Raw genomic sequence first — 22965 nt, forward strand, 5'->3', positions numbered from 1 at the left:
GTTGGAGGTGTGGGTGGGACCTGAGCAGCTCCTGCAGCCCTCGGCTCCCAACTCTGCAGACCTCACAGGGAAGCCACTACTCTGTCCTGAGGGATGGGATTGCTTCTTCCTGGAGCTCTTCCCAGTCCCTCAGGTTTCCAGCAGGCTCTCCCTTCCTCCCCTCCCCTCCAGACCTATGTCCCAGATAAGCTGGTAAGTTAGCCCATAATACTTAAAATGCTAGTCCATTTAATATGTAAACAATGACAATTTTTTTCAAAGGGTTTAGGATTTAAATTAGTTTTTTTAAAAAAACCAATTACTGCCATTTAATTCAGAGGAGAGCCTTCTTTACATGCTAATTATATAGTTGGAAAATGAGCAATCAAGGGCACAATGGGGCATCAAGGACCCTTTTTAAAGATTTAAACTTATTTATCTGAGTTAGGGTTTAGAGTCTGCACTCTGGTCTCGGCAGTGTGGGCAGACAGGATGCTGGGGTGCAAAGGGTCTGCTTCAGGATGCACGTGCGCACCCTGGTACGTGCCCAGGATGAAGGGGAAGGTGGCGATCCACAGCAGTCATGGCCTGAAGTTTCGTTCTGGGCCGAGGAGGGGAAGCCGACTGAACAGAAAGGAGGTGTGAGCCTGGTGGGAGTAATGCCTTGGCCCTTTGAGGGCAGTCCTAGAACACAGAGATTTTTAAAACATCCCAGAACTCCCCCCAGAACATTCCAGAACCCTGTAGAATGGTCTAGAACCCTGTAGAACGTTCTAGAACCTTCCAGAGAGCTATGCGCATTCTGCCAACTGGTCGAACTTCACGGAGAGTTCTTACCATCTGCCGGTCACCACTGTGGACCCTGAAGGCTCAGCAAAGGTGGCAGGTGTATCTTTAGCTGCTCCAAATGTCCCTCCGGTCCTCTCTGTTCCGCCATCATTCTTCCTCTGACGTCATTCTCCCTCGATCTGGTGCCTATGAGATTTAGACGAGTCTAGAGCTGTGTGATTCACACTGGTGTCTGGAGACATCAATACCTCTGCTTCCTAGCAGAGAGTAGAGGGTTCATTTGAAACAGAATCATTTTAACTTCTTTGGTCCAGCCTCCCCTGAGCATACCCACACGGAGATCTGCAAGGGGAAACAGAGACAAAGGCTAGACTCCGAGAAGCTTGGCAGGGCAGTCCAGCCAAGTACACATCCTGGATCCTAGTCGCTGGTACTCCATTTCCTACTGTGCAGGACATGGGCCTGTCACTGATGCTTCTCTGTGCTAACTGTGCAAGCCCTTATGTATGGACAGGAAACACTGCAGTGGGGTTCAGAGGAGTTCAGCCTGTGTGTCTGTATGGTGTCAGTGCAGGGCCTCATGTGTCTGACTAGAAACTTGAGTAGGTGGGTGATCTTGGGCCTAGAGTACCACTAGTGAGGGCTGTCCACTCGGCTAACAGTCCCACGGGGAGTTTGACTCACAAGGCCCCTGCAAGCCCTAAGCCATTGTATTAAGCCCCATCTGATTTCTCTCCGTTTCCCGTAGAGGCTGACACCTCATGGAGATCATTCAGCTAGGGGTGACAAAGCCAACTGGACCCAGTTTATGAACTTCCTATCTGTGGAAGAGGGGCTCTCGAGAGGGAAGAGGGTGTGCTGCCTGGCAGCTGCTGAAGATGTGGGACCGGTGACCTCCTGTAGAAGTCCCTTCTTTCCCCCAGGAAGCTGGACTTACCACCTTGATCGGAAAGTCATCACCCTGCTTCAGGGCGTCCCCGAAGGCCAGTCATATCAGAAGGAGGGCAGCCACCATCTTGGTTCTAACTACAGCTAGAACCTGGGTCCTGGGGGTGGAGGTGTCCTACCCTGCCTCTTGAGAGTAGACATGGAATGGGGGAAGGAACTGTTCTCGGGTCCCTGGCAGATAAGAAACACGCAGAAAAATCTCGAGTGGAGCTAGGCCTGCCTGGGGAAGAGAAATACTAGTCTAGAAAAATCCATGGCTAAGGCAGCCACCTTGGTTACTGAAGACAAAGGGTTAGCCAGACAACAAGGCAGGACGTGCAAGGCAGCAGGCAGGGCATGCTGGCAGGAGTGTTGAACTAGGAAGATGGCTCTCCACGGGCAGCACCAAGGGGAGGAAACACTCGTCCTGTGGAACATGCCTTCCTGCCCTAGAGATGCCAGGGTCTGTTGCAAGGCCAACCAGCGGGATGTGTGAGGTCTGTGGGACCTGCCTCCCTTGGACGGGGAACGGGAATCAGAGCTATGAGTTTACAAACAGGCCCTGAAGGATCTGGACCTCACTGATTTGGTGACATCGGTCTGGGCACCGACAGTGTCGGACGATGTGAAGATGAAGCGTAACACGGTCAGACAACTTACTTTTCTTTTCCAAGACATTAGCTGGTCAAAAATGAGAAAAATGTCCTTAAGCCGAGTTGAGGCAGAGGCGGGAACAGGCAACCTTTTGTTCTCCTAAGGCCTGACCACTGAGCCTGCGTGGGGGTACCCGGGACCCACTTCTCTAAGAGCCAGCAGAGGGGATCGCCACAAATTAGCCAAGGATTAGGCCACCAAGCTGCTGGGGTGACCTGAAGCCACCGACCGACCACCCACAGGCCAGGGCCTGGGAGTCCGGTGTCCACACGTCAGCTACCAGCTGGGTCAGGGTTGGCTGGGAGAAAGGACGCCTTCCCTACATGACTAGGTCATTTGCCTATTGGAGGGCTGTAGGAATCATTCCCTAACCAGCAGAGAGGTTCGGAGGAAACTCCAGCTGGGCACAAGGGCCCAGTGGGTCCTGGGAGGGTGGACTGAGGGAGGCCTTTCCCCTCCGCACCCAGCTCTTCCTGTCTGGCAGACACCGTCCAGGGACCTGACATTTTCTCAAGGAAAGAAAACACATGGTCCCACATTTCTTATCTGAGAGCAAACAATGAGATCGCGCCGTCCTGGGAGGGGGCTCACAGAAATTCAATGTAGCGAGAGCTTCGGCAGTCATTGCCAAGGTTAGGAGCTGACCCTGCCCCTCAGAGCAGCCCTAGTGCCCTTGGCCCCGGCACAGCCTCCCTCTCTGCTGGGGCAGGTGATCCACCAGCTGTGAGCCCAGGTAACCTGAGCCCGCCTGACTCAGTGCACCTTGCCACAGCAATGACAATTAAGGGTCTCTTCACCCAGCCTCCAAGTGTAGGTATTGTAGGCCCTGCACACCCTCCCAGGGCTTAGCCATAATTACAGGGTCGGGTTACCCGGGAAACAGGTATTTGTGCCGTTCAGTGCAAACTTCCCCCAAGCTGGACATAGCCGTCCCTGGCCCTCCTTTTTCTGCCCTTTTGTCTCTGGGCTGGATCTTCTTGTGCCCTCTCTTAGATTACTCCTCGGTATCCCCCCAGACCCAGACTCAGAATGGGGTCCTTGGGTCTGGACAGTGCCCTGCTGGGGAGCGAGATATGGGTAGCAGAGAGCAAAGATTCCCTTCTGTTTCCCCAGCAGCTGAGACGGAAAGCCCAGGTGCAGGATAGCTAGCGTGTCATTGTGTGCCCACATTGTCCAGGAGGCACAGGACACCCAGTGGGTGGGGCTGAGGCCCAGGACGTGCCTCCCGAGAGGAAAGGGGTCCTTAAATGGCTTACTGTGGGGCTGCCAGCCCCAAATCTTCTTCCTGCTGTACCCAGCAGAGGGGTGGTGCCAAGGCCAATGAATATGGAAGCCCTATGGTTTCTGCACAGCCTGCAGCCACCTCAGCAGAGGACACCCAGTGCGAGGGAGGGTGGCCTACCCCCGCACAGCGAAATGTCTCTCATATACAAAGTAAGGAGGGGAGATGAGGCGGTGGTCCAGGGGGAGAGGTATAGTCTTGGAAGTGGCTAAGCTGGCATGTGAACCCAGGTCCAGCCATATCCAGGACCCTCTCTGGTCACATGACACTCTGCATGGAGTTACTGGCCTTTGTTTGAGTGCACAATAAGTTCCCCCTAGTCTCTGTGCCCACAGGGGCTGGCGGGTAGCTGTGAAGGCCTCTAAGGGCATATAGTTTCCAGGACTGAAAAAGGGTCATCTTTAGAATCCCTAAGCTCTGCCTGCTGTGGTCAGAGGAAGGGGTTCCCCAATGACACCCCACCTTTGGGCTTCTTACAGGCTCAACTTTGCTCTTGAGATGACTGACCCCCCCCCAGACGCAAACCCCCTCCTGGTACTGCAATCAGTGCTTCACTTGTCTCTTGTCACATGCTGGGTGATTGGGCAATCCTAGGCTCAGGGATGCTGGGAGCTGACCTGGCTGCAGACCCCTGCTGATCCAAGGCACTAGCCATTTCTCCCACTGCCCCTGTCTGGGAGGAGCTTGTCCAGAGGACTGCTACAGCCTCAAGTACTTACTGACCCCTGCAAGGTGGCCCTCAGACAAATGGGGTGACAGAGGACGGTGGGAGGAGGCTTATCCCATTTTACAGATGGCAAAACAGAGTCAGAGAGAGGCAGTATGGGAAGCAGGAGTCCTGCTCCCGCCTGGACTCAAGGTATGGGTGAACCTAACTGTCTCCAAGGTGTCTCTCCCAGCCTAAGTGTTCAGGGGATCCGGAGCAGGGGCATGGCTCTTCTCTTTCTGACCCGGCTACTTCCTGACTAGAACAAACATATGAGGTTTGTCACAAGGTGTAGATTTTGACTCCAGCTAGGCAGTCTGAGCCTGGAATGCAGGTTACACGGATTTTTGATGCAAATCCTCATGTGTATGAAGGATGTTCTAGGAATAGTGGTGCCTTCCAGTGAGGCCAACAACACATGGCCCTATCTGGATCCAGGGCCTGCTGGCAGCCAGAGGCTGGAGTCAGTCAAATCAAGATGAGTTATCTAGAGAATCACCTTGTGGGGGGTCAGCCTGGTGTTCATGGTGGGGGGCCAAGGCAGGTGTGGAAGAAAAGCTTCCTTCTCACACTTCCCCGCCTTGGTATGGTTAACCCTCCCCAGGTACAGCTCACCCCCCGACACACACCAAGTATGGCTTCCCACAGGAGCTATGGAAGTTTTGCTAACTAGGATGTCTGTTTCTCGGCTCCTTCTTGGCTATCCTAGAGGACTGGCTGTCTAAGTGCTCCACAACAGGATACAGGGTTCAGACACCCCTCCTTTTCCTGTGCTGAGATGCCCCAGCACCCCTTAGGTACCAGTTCGAAAGTGGCTGTCCGTCCCTGGGCTATGCGATTGGGGTGTGTGTACCCAGCTAACCAGGCACTAAGGAGTCTGCCAAGATTCCGGGTCCTCTTACGAAGGGATTCTGCATGGTAGATGCAATCCCATTCGCATTGTCCATAGCCATGGGTTTGCCTTTGTTGTTGGCAATGGAAAGAACTCAACTCTTTTTTTTTTCCAAATAATCTTTTGTGTCTCTTGCCATTTCTGACTGCCACTCCCATCCATGTCCTCAACAATCTAGGAACATTGTGTTAAAAACTGAGTCCGTATCTAACCCAGTGAAGTGACGGGCTTCACTGTAACGAAAGGCGGGGGGATCATGTCTGTCGGGCACCAAAGCTCTCTTCCGTCCTCTTTGCAAGCAAAACCCACCAATTATATACAAAGTGGAGGTCCTGGGTCTTAAAGGGACAGGTCTCTATGGCTGACTGAGGCCGATACTAGTTCTGAGTTCCAGAACTGATTGGGGTGCCTGCACCCACATTCTGAAGCTTTATTTCGCACTCTCATGAAGGGAGCATGCTTGCCTCCCAGCATAGGGTAAACACCCCACTCTAATGTCTATAAAAGAGACATGAAGAGTGGGGGCTGGCAAGCCATAGACCTGTGCATTGTGAGAAGTAAAAGACATGAACCTAGAAAGTTCTAGATAATTCCCGAAGGCCTTCCTGCCCTGGCCCTATGGGTAGCAAGGGCCAGGCATTTAGGCTGTGCTTGGGTGACTTCCTGGGCAGTCAGTCTCTCGGTTTGTTTTTTGTCAGAAGGTTTTGAAGGTTGAGCAGGGCACGCCTGCCACAGGTTGGTTGGCAGATTTGTAATTCGTTGACCTCGTTGCTGTTTCTGGGTGCTTCCGCAAGGAGGGTGAAAGGCGAGGGTCTTTCTCGTCCCTGCTCTCACTTCTTCCTCAGCTGGCTTTCCTGCAATGTGGGCATTCAGCTTTGCGCTTTGGGATCAGAAAATGAGGCGGCTGTTGGAGGAGGCTTTGGAGCCCGGAGTTTAGAGATTCCAGCCTGATTTGTCCTTGTAGATTAGCTAACGCAGAACCAACTTTGCAGCTTGTTTATTTTGTTATGGGGGGGGGTTGGGAATGGTGGGCTGCATGGTCATGGGACAGACTCCTCAGCCTGGTGGCCACTGTTCTGTTATGGAGTGTTCTCCTGCCGGGGAGCCAAGCCAGTCAGAAATGTGGTACTTAGTAATTCTGGCCTCTTCCAGCACCCACCTCTCCCAGGAGACCCACGGCTTGCATGAAGATCTGTGCAAGGAGCAGGGCTACAGGCTGCTTTCCATGACCCTGGGGTGCAGAGACCCATGTTTAAATAATGAATCACGTGCCCCTTTGCCCAAAGCGGGCAGCAGATTGATGGCCGCGTCTTACTTTTGTGCGCGTTGATCCCCTAGCCGGCAGAGCCAGCTGGACGGAGCAGCCAGCAGGAGTGGAACTGGTTGGGGCTGCAGACCCCTCTACCCTGCATCCCTCCTGTGGGGACAGTCAGTGGGGCCAGCTCACTGCAGCTATCGGTGCTGTGGGGGATAGCACTGCATTGTTCCTGGTGACTCTGTGGTGGCCCCGGCATCCCTTTGCTAGAGTCCTTCCCTCTGTTCAGACTATCATTTTCAGAGCTGGGGGCCCGCAAGCACAATCCCTGAGAACTGAGTGTGCCTTAACCTACTCCTCGGAGCTGCTCCCTCCCAGGGGAAAAGTTCCTGGTTGAGTGTGGTCTGTCTGGGCAGGGGTAAATGGAGGGGGACACAGACTCTTTGGTTTCCTGTCTCAGAGCTGACCCTCCTCTGGCCGGAGGATTGTGCTCCCTGACCTTGAGCCTTGACAGACCACTTTTAATCATGGCTGTTGGTCAAACAGGTCACCTCTGAGTTGCTGTCACTGGCCAGCTACAAATCTCCCTCCGAGAATGGTCTGTTGGAGTCTGGCTTAAACAAAATTGTCAACGAGATGGGCATTTTAAATCAGTGAGTTAGGGACTCAAAGACCCCAAGAGGGAATTATTATTATTATTTCAAACCCTCAATGGGCTTGGAGCACCCACAGTGGTCTCTCCCTGGCGGGTGCAGTCTCCGGATGGCCATACTTGCTATATATCTTTGCTCAGGGACCTGGTTTTTATTAAATTTAATTGCTTCCTTTTCTGGCCTTAAATCAAGGGTGGCCTCAAAACAGGGACAGCATCAATTTAATTTAATTGCTCTGCACTGCAACCTTCAGAGCCAAGATGTGGCTACTGGGGTCTCACATGGGGCCCCAAATTCAGGATGAACCCAGAGGCCTCAGGGAAGGGAGAGGGGCTGGGATCCCAGCCCTGGTCTCTCTGGACCCCCACCCCTCCGCTGGTCTCTGCTGAGGACTGGACCCTACGCCGCACTTCACGCTCCCTTATGACACGTTTATTTTTCATTTGTCATTAAAACCGCGTCAGTACCCTAACTCAGAGGCAATTCATTAAGGGCCATTTATCTTTCACTCTGATATTTTACCCGCAGAGCCCAGCACAGGACTGTAAAGAAGGAGACAGCGTAAACGCCCCACAGTAAAGTGTGGGCCTGTGGTGTCGCTCCTTCAACCCAGGTGTGAAGGGTGAGATGCGGACGTGAATCCTTCACCGACCTCCTGGCATGTCTGGTCCTCATCTGGGTTCTGGAGTCTGCATCCGATGGGCTGATGGGCTCCGTCTCCCTCAGCAATACCGAAAGACATCCATCCCTGCCAAAGAAAATCTGGCCTGTCTTCAGATGGTCCTGGCTACTCAGGCAGCTGGGTGGGAACACGGCTATGCTATTTTCCCAGCATCTCTCCCTTTTACCCCAATACAGCGTCCTGCAGCCTGGGGACAGGACAGCCTCAGAGGCATCTACTGGCAAGGTTTATTGCATATCTTCAACGGCTAGTGTGTAGCCAGCTTGGGCCAGCCGAGGAAAAACACTGGAAATTATTAAGATGATTTGTTAAATAATAGAAAATGTTTTTCATTTCCCAGTTCCCAGCTCTTGCTAAAGCCATCCTCTGGCTGCCTGCTTCCCATTCCTTAATATTTAGACTTATGGGCCAATTTGAGGGTATTTTCTCTTTCCTCCGTGATTAATGCTTCCATGAAACAATGTCATCACAAGTCACCCACCTGCCCTGTCAGCTCGGCATCAATCTCGCTGGGCTGGACGGTAATTTATGACTGGTGCTGGCAATTTGCAAACCTAATGGGGAGGAGGGTATGAGGAGCCGGCTTGGAGCTCTGTCTGCAGCCTCGCCAGCCTCCCCCCATTAGCAGAACAAATGGCACAGAGATCAGACATCATCTCCAAGGCTCGATAAATATTTTATCAGCCATAATGGGAATTGTCAAATTGATCTAATTGTACAATATGTTATCAGTGAGATATCAAAGGCGGCCTGGCCTCAGCATAGACCCTCCTCGGCCGCTGGGCTGTGGAGTTGGGAGCCAGGAGTTGCCGTGTCCGTCCATCTCGAGATGTAAATAACTCCGTGGCCACAGAGGCCCTGTTAAGGAGATGATAAATTTTGTGGCAATGAATGGCCTTATTCCCTTGTGCTTTGCCAAGACTGGCTTTTGAGAGAGGAGAGTAAAGAGAAATAGCAGGGCAGAGAAACGAGACGAGCTCAGAACTTTCCAGATACACCAGAGCAATCCCACCCTCTTAGCTTGGGGAGAGCCACAGCCCTTCCACTGCTGCTCCCATGGATGCCAAAAGAAGGACCTGTCCTGACTCAAACTGTCCTGCACAGAAGTCATGCTATCTTGTTTCAGTCCCCCACCCCCAGGGGCCCTTAGGAGCCAGTGGCCCTCAAACCCACCAAAAAAGCAAATATACACTATGCTTGGCATTTTCTTTCTGGGGACACAGAGTGGTCCAAGACAAGGTTAGACCTCTGGGAGCCCCCAGCCTGTAGGAGCTGCCTTCTGCTCACAAAACTGAGTTGCTGAGAAAACGAAAGCCACCTTGGCGTCCACCCCTTCTCCTGTCTGGGGGCGCTCATGGGTCTAGGCCTCCAGGAAGGCGGGGAGGGGCTCAGGGCGGGTGGCGGTCAAGGTTCTTTCACAGGCAGGCAAGACCTTTTGATTTCTAGAACAAACAGCGACGTATTAGGCCTGGAGCAGATTTGCAAAAGCGAGTGAAAACATCTGGTCGTGCTAACAATGAGCATCCTGCTGGACTTGGGGAGCCATGTCCCAGGAGTTGGGGTGAGCATTGACCTCCCTTGGCCTGTTGAAGTGAGACCTGACCTAAGCCTCCTGCTCCATCTCACACTGTCCCATGGAAGCCGCTCTCTCTCTAGCAAAGCTATTTCAGGATGATGCTCACAGAGGGAAGACAAGCGAATCAAGGCACACAGATCATCCAAGGCAGGTATTCAAGGCCGGTGCCCAAAGTGTACAACATACAAGGTCTCGAGGAGGTCTGGGGGCATCAGGACGAATGGCCTTAGTCAATCTGCCTCTTCCTAGAAGGCAGTCTGGTGTGGACACACATGGTCTAGCAACATCTGGATTCCTGTGTCCCCTGATCCCGAGAGAATGGGTATTTACCTGAGTATATACCTTACCAATCAGGAAGCCCAGGAAATTCATATAATTACCTGCCACCCATGCAGCTGGGAGCAAACACCGTCGGAAAGGGGCAAAGGGTTCTGAGCAGAGGAAATTGCTTTAACGGCTTGGCTGGGCCCTGCGTATTGTATTATGTGCTGAAGAGAGAGGGTTAGCTCAGGGCACAGGGTGGCTGGAATAGCCGCCTGCCATCTCGCCCTCCCCAAGCAGAGCACCCCGAGGCAGGATGAAAGTCTCTCAGCAGCAGCTTTTCTGTTAAGGAATCCTAAATGTTTTCTTGGATATAGGCTGTTTCTCATTAGATCACACAGGGGGCTGGTAGATTCCTGCATGCGTACGGAAGCTTGAAGTCTGTCTTTCTGGTGGCCTGTCATCTTAAATAAAAATAAAAAGGGAGCATGAGCCGGTGAATCAGCAGCCACAGCCAGTGGCACCATGGTTTATACCCCTTAAGGAAGGGTTGGTGTTGCTGTGAAGGAACCTGGGTGTTTAGGTTCTGGGCTCATCAGCCGCTTGGTCAAGACTTCCCTGGTTGGTGTGCGGGCCCCACATAGGCAAGTATGGGCAGCACAGACAGGCTGTGGATTGAGACAGAGGAGCCCCTCACCTGCCTGTCAGAGAACCAGGACTCAGGGCACTGGGCCCCCAGAGTAGATGGGGCCCCAAGGAGTACCATACCCTGGATGTCAGGCTACAGCCTCTGCGAGGCTTTACTTACACAGCTGGCTCTTCAACTCTCTCATCTTCTCCTTACTAGAGAAAAGAATAGCTAAGCTTAAAACTATGTTTCCCCTCCACACTTGAGTTTTCCAGTTCATAAAAATGTCTGAACCCATGTCTGTGCCCAACTATCGGCCACTGAGGGCATCTGGGCTGCCAGTGCAGAGGGATCTGAGACCTGGCCTAAGGAGGGGGCCAGGGGAGACTGATCTGTATATCTTTGGAGCTTCTCCCCAGTGTCTTCAAGTAGCAAAAATAAATAAACAAAATGGAGAGAGCCTGAATCCCCTGGGCTGTGTTTGACTGACAATACTAACTCACCCATGCTGGACTTTTCCCTGCCCACCTGACCTATCCACGGAGGCCCCATTTTATTTCTTCCTCCTCTTTACTGTCTGGGACCCTCACATGGCTCTGCTGGCTTCTGTGGCTACAGCCTAGGAAGAAGAGGCTCTGGTACAATGAGAGGGAGCCCCAGAAACACAGCCCATAAGAGGGATACTGTGAGCACCCTGCCGAGGACCTAGCTTCCCAAGGACCCAGCAGCTCTGGGAAGGCAGGTGGCCCGAGTTTCCAAGGGAAATGGGTACCAGCCACATGTGGTGTGACCTTAGTCAAACCTGGAGTTGGACAAGCAGCTCTCCAACATGCTTTCCCATACTCCCTAGTTCCTTCCCCCCCAGGGCCAACAGCTCTGCCTCACAGATCCGATATGCTTGTGCAAGACAGGAAGATCACTACTGCTTGTCCAGGCCCCAGGTGCTCCATTAGCCGGTGCAGACCCTGACTCCATAGAGCACGATGGTGGCTGAGCCAGATGGTTGAGGGGATGAGGAAGGAGGAGGCCACTCAGGGTGTTAGGGGACAGCAAGGTAAAAGCCCCAGCTCTCCCTACATCTACATGTCAGAGATACTTAGCATTTTGACTGAAGCCTGCTCTGTTCTCGCCTCTCTCAGATGAGGTGTAGATGGGTTGGAGCCAGCCCTACAAAGAGCACTTTCTGTCCCTCAATCTCATGGTCGAGAACTACCCAGGAACAGAAATCTGGGACCCAGATGTCCCATGGCACCTCAACCCCAGGGTTCTGTCTGTTGCCCACATGGTGAGTGAAGGCAGGGGTTGTACAGGGAAAGCCAGGCAGGCTCTCCCTTTTTGTTCCTCCCCTGGCAACTCCCCAAGATCTCACCTGGAGAGACTAAAGCCATATACAGAGCTGGGGAGATGGCGCAGTTGGCAAAGGATTTGTATTTGGTCCCTAGATCCCATGGTGGTGTATGTTTGTAATCCTGGGTCTGGGGAGGTGGGACACGAAGATTCCTGAGTGTCATGGCCAGCCAGCCTACCCTAATTGGCGTATTAGGGATAGTGGCATGCCCTATCTTCTACAAAAGACAAAAAGGAAAGAATGGAACTCAAGGAATGACATTCAAAGTTGCTTTCTAGCTTCTAAACACATGTACATACACATGTAATAAACACATAAACACACTTGCACAAAAGACACACTCACGCGTAAAGAACCGTGTATAGCAGCAGAAGTCACACAAGGGAGGAACACTAGAGAGGTCCCTTCTTTTGCTGCAGCAGTATCAGCCTAGGTTGCCCTGACTGAGGTCCCCAGGCACCTGGCAGGCAACTCTCCGATACTGTGACCGGCTGCTTGGGGGTTTGTCCAGGATGTGAGAACACCTGCTCTCCCTGCCTGCTGGAAGCTGGAATCCCAGGATGCCACACAGGAAGAATCTACAGAGTTACGGTGTGCACGCTCTGGTAGGCACAGTGAGCTGATGGGCCACCCCTGCGTGGCAGAGATGTTGGGCCAGGCACTGCCCAGACTTGGCTCTACCATGCGTGACAGGGGTGGTTTTGGTTTTCTTTTAGAGGCAGTGTTACTATGGAGTCCATGTTGTCCCTGAACCTCTCACCTTTACCCCCTGAGTTCTGGCATAGCAGGCATATGCCACCGTGCCCACTTCAGGGTCTGGAAGCATGACTTGTGGTCATATTCCCCCTATCTGGGGGTCTCCAATAGTCTAGGGGAAGAATGGCATGCTGTGTGTTATGGATGTCTCTCCCTGCCTGGCCTCCATGGCCCTGTCAGGTAGGACAGGTCTTTGTGTAATCTTCCTGGGCTGGAATCTATAGAGAAATTTCCCAGCTGTCCTCTAGGAGAATGGGACCTCTGTTTTCCCTGGGGGCAAACATCCTTATCCAGGGTGTGTTTGTCAGAGCGGTGTGTACCTTTTTTCATTTCCTCTCATCTGTGTCCACCATTCAGCCATTATCAGAAGGATGGCATGGTGAGTCCCCGGGCCTCTGGGCCAACAACGGAGCTGACCAGATGAAAACTGGTCCTGGTCGAGTGCCGCTTCAGCCACGGAGACAGTGAGGTCATGGCTGCCCACCGAGGTTCTTGATAATCTCATTTAGAAAGTGCAATTTATCTAGTTGGGTTCCATTTAATTATCTAATTTATCTGAGTGAGTCCTGGCTCCCTATTGCCCCAGCACGTGAACAGCTCTGTCATCCGGGGGTCAGCTACCATTTCCAAGGTCCCCAGACATCCCCCTGGGTCACACAAATCCTCAAGGTGTGCGCACCACCTTGATGGACATGTGCTTGAGACTGCTGAGCTGCCCTAAGAACGGACGGGGCTCAGCTTTCTGTATCACCTGGGACGCGTCAGGTGTCTAACCTGCAAATGCTTCATTCCCAGTGTGTTTCGGGGTGTCCTGTCCCCTATGCACCTCCACCTTCCTCTCACCAATGGATGGTCATTATATTCCCACTCTGTGAGAGATGGCAACCTGGGAGATGGTTGTGTACATCACCACCAAACAGAAGTGATTCACAAAATCAGTGTGTTTTAGAAGACACCACGCTGTAGTATGTTGTCAAAGATGGCACACACATAAGTGTGTGAGAGCATGTGTGTGTGTTCACTTTAATTAGCCATGTGAGGATGCTTCTAAGTGCTGGCCAGGAGGCATCCTTAAAGGAAGAGGAAACCTTGGGTTCCAGTGTGTGTAGCATGGGAAAACGGTCCTGCTCTCGACTTCTCCAGCAAATCACCCTCAGACAGGACTATGTGTATATAGGAGACCTGGGACCAGAGGTCATTGGCTTAGTTGCACTAATGACGTTTCCTTGTGCTGGGGTCCTGACACACACAGCAGGACTTGAGCCCAGGAACCCAGGCCCTTGTTATGTTTTCTGTCTAGTTGTTTTGCCCTCTTCTGTTTGAGAAGTGGAACCTTGGGGGCTCAGAACAGGCTGTTATTGCTTGGCAGTGTCCTGTGAAGGAGGAGACCCCCAATATAATTTTGGGTTCTTGGGGGGACATCCTATTTCCAATTTGCATTTACTTGTTGTTTTCAAGTATACTTTGGAGTGCTTGGAAGCTGGCAGTCCAGTCCCACAATCCACCTTTGTGGAACCTGAAGCAAGTCATCTCCCCCAAAGTCTCTTGGTTTGCAACTACAGACCTGAGGCTTAGGCCAGCAGATGCCAGTGGGAGGTTCTGTTAGTACAAAGGCAAGTCCGAGGTTACCCAGGGTGGGGGGAAGTCAAGGGACAGAATGGCCAACCTAGTGAAACATTTTGTGTCTCCACTGTACATATTCCCAGTCTCAGGTTCTTAGGTGTCAGGTGGACTGCCCCATGTCCTGGCTGGGCTGATCTCATCAGCTCCCCTCTGGTCCTGCTGTCCTGTAGAAGGTTCTCCTTGTATCAGAGCAGCTGACACCAAGCCAAGAGCAGTGAGGCCGGAGGTTGCCAGCAGGGCTCAGAGGCACCAGGAAGACCACCTCCATCTTCCAGATCCATTTCAGATATGCTAAAGTCAACACTGCCCTGTGAGCTGTATGGACCAGGCTTAGTGCCTGCCTAAGGTTCAGGAAAAGCAAGACTGAGGGCAAGGAGTGATGGGTGGGGGATGGGCAACCACTAGTTAGGGACAGGCCAGGACAATGTGTGATGGAAGGCAGGCGGGGCTGGACACCTCTAGGGTGTGGCTTTTGACACCCTTACAGTTATTCTGGGGGTGGGGGACTGTGGACTTAGAGGCTCTCATTTCTGTGGCACCTCACCTTGGGATTGTGGGGAGACCTTGGCTATGATAGGAGGGTTGTTCAGGATCAAGTCTTGTTGGGAGAACAGCACTGTTGGGAAGGTGCATGAGAAAGTCCTGGTGAGCAGGCTCAGTGCAGGGTGGACCCTCCCCCATCACCACCTCACTCTCCACCTCTGCCTCTCCCTAGCTATGGCAGCTGACCCCAGAGGAGTCTACAACCTCCAGCACCCCGCACCCAGAGGTTTGGCAATAAGCTGACCACACTGTAGTTGCCATGGGCAGACATACACCTGACTCTTCCCAAAGAACAGAGAAAAGTGTCAGAGCTCTGGTCAAAGGCAAATATGGCAAGTGTGCCATCTTCGAGTCACAGACGTGGGGCAGGGATGGGTCTAGGGTAGCTGCGGCCTTCTGTGTGTCAGAAGCACACAGAAGCACTGAATGTCTTGATCGCATAGGGCAAGCACACGTCTGTGTGCACCAGTGGATGGTGTCAGGCTCTTCCATAGCCTCTCCCCAACTCTGAGCTTCTTTTTACCCAGACTTGACATCTGCACTTTATTGTTTCCCAGTTTAGCAAATGATTAAGCAGTGTCTCAAGCAGCTTCAACAACAGGGTGTCTGGGAGGGGCTCCTTCCAATGTTTATTTCAGAGACCTTCTCCCACTTGCTTGTTTAGGAGTTAAGCTCTCTGAGAGCTGCCATGGTGACCACAGATTAGTCCAGAAAGCCTGGTCACCTTTGGATGTGCCACCATCTTCTCCACAGCCACAGTTTGCCTTAAAAGACTCAGCAGGCATGTGCCTTTTCCCCACCTCAGTGGGGGAATTTTCTGGGTGCAATGACTTTGAATGCCCTCGAGGGGCTCCCGTGAGAAGAGAGAGGAGAGGGTTGGAGCACACCTGATCACCTGTGTCCTTGCTCATCAGAACAAGGGCACCATACAGCTTCTTGGGTTCTCTTTCACTGGGCTTCTCTACATCTCTTTCTTACAGAAACAACACACCCAGCTTCCCAGGGAGCAATTGGAGCACCCAGTGGTCTTTTGTTTGTTTGGTGTGTGTGTGTGTGTGTGTGTGTGTGTGTGTGTAAGTGAGTGTGCATATATGTGCTCACGCATGTGGAGGCCACAGGTCAGTGTTAGGTGTGTTTTCCAATTTGCTCTCCATCTTTAAAAAAAAATCAAATGAATTCTATCTCTAAGTCACTTATAGTTTAAATTTATTTTTAAGTGTATGAGTAGTTTTGATGCATGCATGTCTACATTCCATGTGCTTGCCTGGTGTTGGGAGTTGAACCTAGATCCTCTGAAGAGCAGTCAGTGCTGTTAACCACGGAGGCACAGCTCCAATCATTGCCACCTCATACTTTAAGACAAGGTCGCTCACTAAACCCAGAGCTTGCAGGTTGGGCTGACCTGGCTGGCCGTGGCGCTCAGGGCATCTGCCAATCTCTGCCTTCCTAATGTTAGGGTTACAGGTGCATGCTACCATGCCTGGAACTGGGTATCAGAACTCACACGTTTGTGTGTATAACAAACACCTACAGAATGGTAGTCTTCTCTACCGAGTGAGTGGCATGTAAGAGGCCTGTGTTTCATTTTCATCTGTAGAAGTGGAAATGGAGACCTCTCTCCTTGCCCACTGTAGTCAAGCATGAGGTGGCTCATAGCCTGCCTTGATTCTAGCCCTTATAACAAGGTGAGGCCACCCTTAAAAGGGATGGGAGTTAAAAAAGAGAGTGCTCTACTTCATTCCTCTGAATTTGGGGGTGCACAGATGACACATAGACACTGGTTGGAGCTGGGCCACCAGGGGACTTGGTAGTTAAATCAAATGCCTGGTGATTCACCTGGGGGACTTACCTGCCTCAAGCCAAGCGGGCCCGCCTGGGCCAAGGTGTTTCACTTGACTGGTAGCTCCTGCAGGCTGACCCCTCCACCTGGTTAGCACCCTGTGCGTAGGCTGTCCTAGCAGTTTTTGTGCACTTGACACAAACCTAGAGTCATCTAGGAAGAGGGAACCTCAACTGAAGAATTGCCTTGATCAGATTGTCCTGTGGCTGTGTCCATAAGTCGTTTTCTTGACCGATGATCAGTGCAGGAGGGCCCAGCCTGCTGTGAGCATTGCCAGCCTTCGGCAGGTGGTCTTGGAATGCATAAGAAAGGTGGTTGGATAATGCAGAGGAAGCAAGCCAGGAATCAGTATTTCTGTTCCTCCCTGATCAGTTCCCACCTTGATTTCCCTCAATGATAGGCTGCAACCCATGTGAACCACACAAACCTTCCCCTTTCCAAGTTGCTTTTGGTCGGCAACCATCAGAGAAGCAGACTAGAACATGGCATATACAGTGGTACCTTCGGGAGGGCAGACCCTTGGCTCTATGCCGTCCAGGTCCATGTCCTGACTCATCACACAGCAGATGCTGGGGTCCCACTGGACTGGAGTCAGTCACAGCAGCAGCTGCTTACAGAAGCCCGGGAGAGCGGCACTTCCCACCTGTGTCTCTGAGGAAGCCAGGGTCCCTAAGAACTTTTCGGAGTTCCCTGATTCATCCTTGACCTAATTTGTGTTGGAAGCCATTTCTGAAGGCCAAGGCACTGTTAATACATTTCTCTAGCCTGTGAGGTCACAGTTCTGACCAGGCGTGGAGAGGTGGTGGGTGAGACTTTAATCAGAGCTCTGCTAGCACTTGTGGGTCCCCAATTCCTCCAGCCCACGAATCCCTCCTTTTAAGGGTGGTGGAAAAGCTGTGGCGTGTGTAGGGAGTAGGTGTGGGGATGTGTGAAGGATGCAGGGGGTGGTGGGGCTGGGTGGGCTGACGGAGTGAGGTAAGATGGAGACGCTGCCAACCTTGACCGTGGTCCAGGCACGTAGAGGATATTGGAGAGAGAGAGAGAGAGAGAGAGAGAGAGAGAGAGTGCCCTGATCCTCGGTTCTTTCTTTAGAAAATAGAGCAGGCTAGCTCAGTCTACTTCCCAGAAAGGATTGCTCTTCAAGAATCCGGTGATTCTCTGAGCAGATGGGGCTGGAGCCAGAACCTGGGTAGACAGAGCAGAGTGCAGGGGACAGGTAAATTGGTTGTCTCTGGAATTGATCAGGCGGCTGCTGAGTACCCAGCTTGACGCAGGGAGGCTGCAAATGTTGCCTGGCTTACAGGATGGCACTCATCAGCTGACCCCACACTGTCCGCTGGGGTTCACCTCAGTGGGCTAGGCTGGTGTGCATGAGCTTCAGGTGGACACTAAGCCTCCGGTAGGGAGCATCGTTTTGTGCCGAGATTTTGCTGGGCATTGCTGTGCTAGAAAAAGCCCACAAATTCACGAACTTAGCTTTTGTCTACTTCATGGATTAAAACGGAGAGGCTCTGACCCGCTCCGGACAACGTTGACTGGGGAAGGCACAGCTGAAAGGACAAGTGGTTTTTCTGAACTGGACTCATGCTCACTGTCCCTTGGAAACAGCCCTTGTCACCTCCATGTCTTAGCTGGGGTTTCTATTGCTTCAGCGAAACACTGTGGCCAAAAAGTAAGTTAGGGAGGAGTTTTTTTTTTTGTGTGTGTTTCTTTTTTGTTTATTGTTTGTTGTTGTTTGTTTTTGGCTTACATCTCCACATCACTGTTTATCTTCAAAGGCAGTCAAGATAAGGACTCAAACATGGTAGGACCCTGGAGGCAGGAGCTGATGCAGAGGCCAGGGAGGGATGCTGCTTACTGGCTTGCTCCCAAATGGCTTGCTCAGCCTGCTTTTTTATAGAACCCAGGACCACCAGCCCAGGGAGGGTACCACTCCCCATGGACTAGGCCCACCCACATCACTCACGAAGTAAGAAAACACCCTACAGACCTGCTTATAGCCTGATTGAAGCACTATCTCAATTGAGGTTCCCTTTTCTCCAGTGACTCTAGTTTGTGCAAAGTTGATATAAAGCTAACCAGAACACCCTGGGACCTGGGCCAGGTACACATTCTCCTGGCAGTAGCATTCAGAGCTCTCGGGGGCCAGGGACCCAGGTTTTTTTTTTCTTGACTCTGCTGTCCAGAAGGCCAAGGTCTCAGCTGGGGTTATGTCCAGCCTTGATGGCATAAATTTTACCCTTTGTGACCCTGTCAGGAGACAGTAGCCTCAGATAGCCCGGACGGGGTACAGACCAGACAGACACCTGCAGAATCTGCAAGAAGCTCCAGTACTCTGATCGTGCATTCACTGGGGCGTGGCTTGAGGAGAGCCACCAAACTCTAAAGCGTGTTTCTTTCCTGTTGAGTAAAGACTGTGGAATTGGACGTAGCTCCTAGCGGTCAAAAGAGTGAAGCTGGGAGGATGACTTGGAGGCTAAGAGCACTGGCTGCTCTTAGAGAGGACCCAGGTAAAGTTCTCAGCTCACAACCATCAGGAGCTCCGCCTTCAGGGGAATCTGATGCCCACTTCTAACTTCTGTGGACCCTGCACACATGTGGTACATGACGATGCATGCAGACAAACATTCATATACAAAATGTTAAAATAAAAAATTAAAATAATGAAAGTTAAAGTTAAAAGAAGAAAGCTTTCTTTAAAATACTTTCTAGTGTTCCAGGGAGGTGACTCCGCTGGTGGAGGGCTTGTCAGGATGCACAGCGCCTCACAGCAATCCCTGGCATTAGCATAAACTAGGTGAGGTGGTGCAGGCCTGCAATTCCAGTGCTTGAGAGGCAGAGGCAGGAGAATAGGGAGTTCAAGGTTGTCCCTGGCCCCAGAGCAAGTTCGAGACCAGCCTGGGCTTTATGAGACACTGTCAATCAATCATCAATCAATCGATGAAACTATTTAGTTCAAAAGCACACCCCTGCTAGGGTACTGGGATATTCATTTTTTTCTCCTACTAAAAGATCTTCAAATGGGGAAGCAAAATGATTCACAGAAACTGTGCTTCAAAGGCCTCTGTCAGAGAGTTATCTAAGGAACTAAGTAGGCCAGAGTCAGCTCCTTGGTGGAACTTGCTCCTTTCTTACTTCTTTGCCTTGCAGCGGGATTCCTTCACCTCTTCTCTGTGTTTCTGGATCACTGCTGGGGAGGCATTGAGATGGTAGGACCAGGAGGGATTGAGAAGGTTGAGGACCACAGCCTGGGAAGAGTCCAGGATGGGCCTAGAATCCGAATCCTGAACTAGGTGTGTGCACATGATATGTGGGTCTGTCTTTATCTGCACAAGCATGCAAGTGCATGCAAGCCTGTGTGCTGAGTCTGTGTCATGTGATTTGAATCGTATTCTGTCCAGGTTCAAATACTGGGAATGTGGCCCGTGTACAGCTGAATCGGACATGCAGCTGACACACAACCAGTGAGCAGCTGGTTGTCCAGGGGGAGAAGCCATACACACACATCCCTAATGGCTCCGTTGTGGAGGGCTGACCGCAAGGCTGGAGCACAGCAGGCTCCTGTAGAAGCAACTCGTCTTTCCTCAAAAGGAAAACGGAGTGACGAAAGTTGCTGGGGCATCATTTTGGAGGCTGATCCTCGAAGCTAGCAGTGGTTTCTCTCACTACCGTTTGGTCCCCAGAGAGCCCCCGATTCACCCTTCCGGAAAAGGCAGTCCTGTTTGGATCAAAAAATAATTAGCTGGGCTTTAAGTGAGGGTTTCAAGTACACATTTAATTTACGCTGATTAACAGTCAGATGCTCAGTAAACACCAGCTGAACGCAACCCTTGTACCATTGAGAAGCACGGAGCGCAAAGTGGTGGAGAAAAACGCAATAAATACACCGCTTCCACAACTGGCAATTATATTAATAACATGCGGCACTTGTCTTAAAAATTCAAATTAATATGTGCATATCTGCGTCGACATCCGCCATCAGAAACTTCTGATTTAGCATGTTACCAGGGAGTCTTCCCTCGCTTGCTCCGTGTCAAAGAAAGCCACAGCTTCCCAAGCAATTAGGCCAAACCAGCCTAGGGATTCCTCTCCGTTCCCACCGGCCTCGCCATCCTGAGCCCTTTTGTCTGTGAGTTTCCGACTTTAGAGTTGCAGGTCCCACTGGGCCCTACCACTGTTTGCCTGTGTGTGCCGCTGGGCTGTCACCGGGCTGGGTCGGTGATGAATCATTAGGATCTGCCTGACAATCCACCACTGAGTCCCTAAATGGACTGTCGGGCTGTCACTGTGGGCTAGTGCACTCTCCCACGGAGTGGGGGCTGATGAACACTTCAGGCAGGGGGAGCTCATACCAACCCATCAATCTGGTGGGTGGGTGGGTTTAGGGACAGAGCTGTGCACTTCCTGGTAGACTTTGACATGTTTCAGAAGAACGGCTTTACACTTCAGAGAGGAAGATGAGCTGAAGTATAGGGTCTGCTGACCGTGGGGTCCACCCTCTACGTTATGCAGCCTCCCGGCCCTGGGCCCCACCCTTAGGCAGCTTGAAGGACACTCTTACTCCTTCCACTCCTGTGTACCCCGGGATTCAGTGACCCCCAGTACTCTTGAGCCCCTCAAAATGGGTCTTATCACAACTTCTAGCAGGTGAGCATCGCTGCCCTGGAAGAGGAGCAGAGCCCAGGTTAGGGTTAGCCCAGGTTAGCCTGTAGAGCTAACGGAATAAGCGCCACCAGGGTGGGTTGGAGCCCAGCAGGCAGTTCAGAGACAGCACTATGGACACTGTGCTGGGAAAAATCTTTCTACTTCAGAGACAGGAAACATGTCTGGACAAAAGAAAAGGAAACCAAGCTCTGGTTATAAGCGATACAAATAAAACACCCAAACTAGGTCTTCGGTACGTGTGGGAAGATGGAGGAGCCTTTTCAGCAACCAACTTCCCAGCTCTACCGATGGTCTTGTTTCAGACTCTATAAGTGGGTGGGCTTCTGGCCAGTCCTGTGGTTCTCCAAATCTGTGAGATACCACCATCCCCCTCCACCCGAGCTCCCAAGGAAGGTCCCTGGAAGAGATGCCTTCCCAGAGAGATCCCAGAACTGGCTTGATCCCAGCCGACACGTCTCACCCGCCAAGGCAGGTGTTGAGATCCGAGGCCCATGCTCCTTTCTTGGAGGATTTTGAAAGGAAAGAAAATAGGGGGAAAGCAAATCCAGGCTGCAGGGTTTGGCAGGGGCTGCCGTGCGTGCGGCTGCCCCTGATTAGTATGGTCTTTGGACCCAGGGATGCCTGCATTATCGCTGTCAGCTGTGTTGTTCAGGTCTTCGCATCAAGCAGGCTCGTGGTGAATTCTCTTCGGGAGAAGAAAGGGACCGCTCCATTGTTGCTACACTTTCTCCCGCCCAGCACCTTCCGCTGGCTTGCCTTTCTTCTTTCTCCTCACGTGAGCGGTGTTTCTGTATCGAGGGGGCGCGAGGGAGGGACACCCACTCCCCATCTCCAGCACCATGAGAACCCGGCCCTTGCAGTTGCTGGAAAATGAGGTCCTTTCAGATGGTGCCCATCCTCTACTTTGCAGAATGAGATTGTTGTCTGAGGGAGCAAATGTTTTCTTTGCTTTCACTAAAAGTGAGGTGTGGTTGAAAGGTTTTGGGATTTGGTAAAAGCACAGCCCGTGCCTTCTCCCTCTCCCCCCCCCCCCCGCCAAGGGGCTGATCTTGCTTTTTTTTTTCCGCTGACCCCCACGGGCAGAAGCCATTCTCCCATTACCTCGTCTTCCTCTTCAGAGCTGTTGGGTGTAATGGACTCCTTTAAATTAATAATGCGTAGAAGGAGATTTACAACACATTGCTCAAATATTGTCTTTGCCTTTTATTCATGCATTTGTCACTGTGGCCTCTAATCGAGGTGCACAGGGAAGGGATAAATAATGAACAGAGAAAAGAGGTCTGTCACAATCCAGAACCATTTGCAAATTCATCACCGATATTCTTGGGGAAGGAAGGACAGAGGCGATGACGAATACCCCACCACACTAATATATCTCCTTGATTTCTTCTCCCATTTATTTAGATAACCTACTTTGAGCTGTGATAGAATGAGAGAGGGTCCAGCTGCCCCGAGCAACAGATGGGGCCGGCTGCAGCTCCCATAGTGCAGGTCCTTGCCCTGGGTTGGGCTGTGGCCCTTTGAATTTTGTTTGTTATCAGTCTGATTTTAGGCAATTTTTTGGGGGGGAGGTGATTCCATCTGAGTGATTGTTTCTTCTGTTTTCAAGGTTAGATCGTGTCCGTAGCTGTCATTCAGAAGATGCCTTGGTTCGAACCCAAATCTGCATTCCCAAAGATGGGCAAAATGTTTTTCTAGTTTGGAAAGATTTTTGTTAACTGGTGAAGAAAGCTGGACTGTGCATTGAGTCTCTCCTCTCTCTCTCTCTCTCTCTCTCTCTCTCTCTCTCTCTCTCTCTCTCTCCCGGGAAACATAATTCTGCTTTGAGGGTTTGTTTTTCCCTTAGACCTGTTTAAAGAGGCCCAGGTCCTCAGACTCCAGGGAAGGACCCAGCGTACAGCTTCTT

The 22965-nt window shown here is 51.7% G+C and overlaps 1 protein-coding gene across 9 annotated transcripts in view; it reads left to right on the forward strand.

Moving 5' to 3' along the window:
• Positions 1-22965, forward strand: part of Prdm16 (PR/SET domain 16) — a 316131-nt gene that overhangs the window by 57644 nt on the left and 235522 nt on the right. The gene's annotated exons all lie outside the window — the stretch shown is intronic.

This window comes from Myodes glareolus, chromosome 6, assembly GCF_982192425.1.
Source record: "Myodes glareolus chromosome 6, mMyoGla1.1, whole genome shotgun sequence".
Classification (NCBI taxonomy): domain Eukaryota; kingdom Metazoa; phylum Chordata; class Mammalia; order Rodentia; family Cricetidae; genus Myodes; species Myodes glareolus.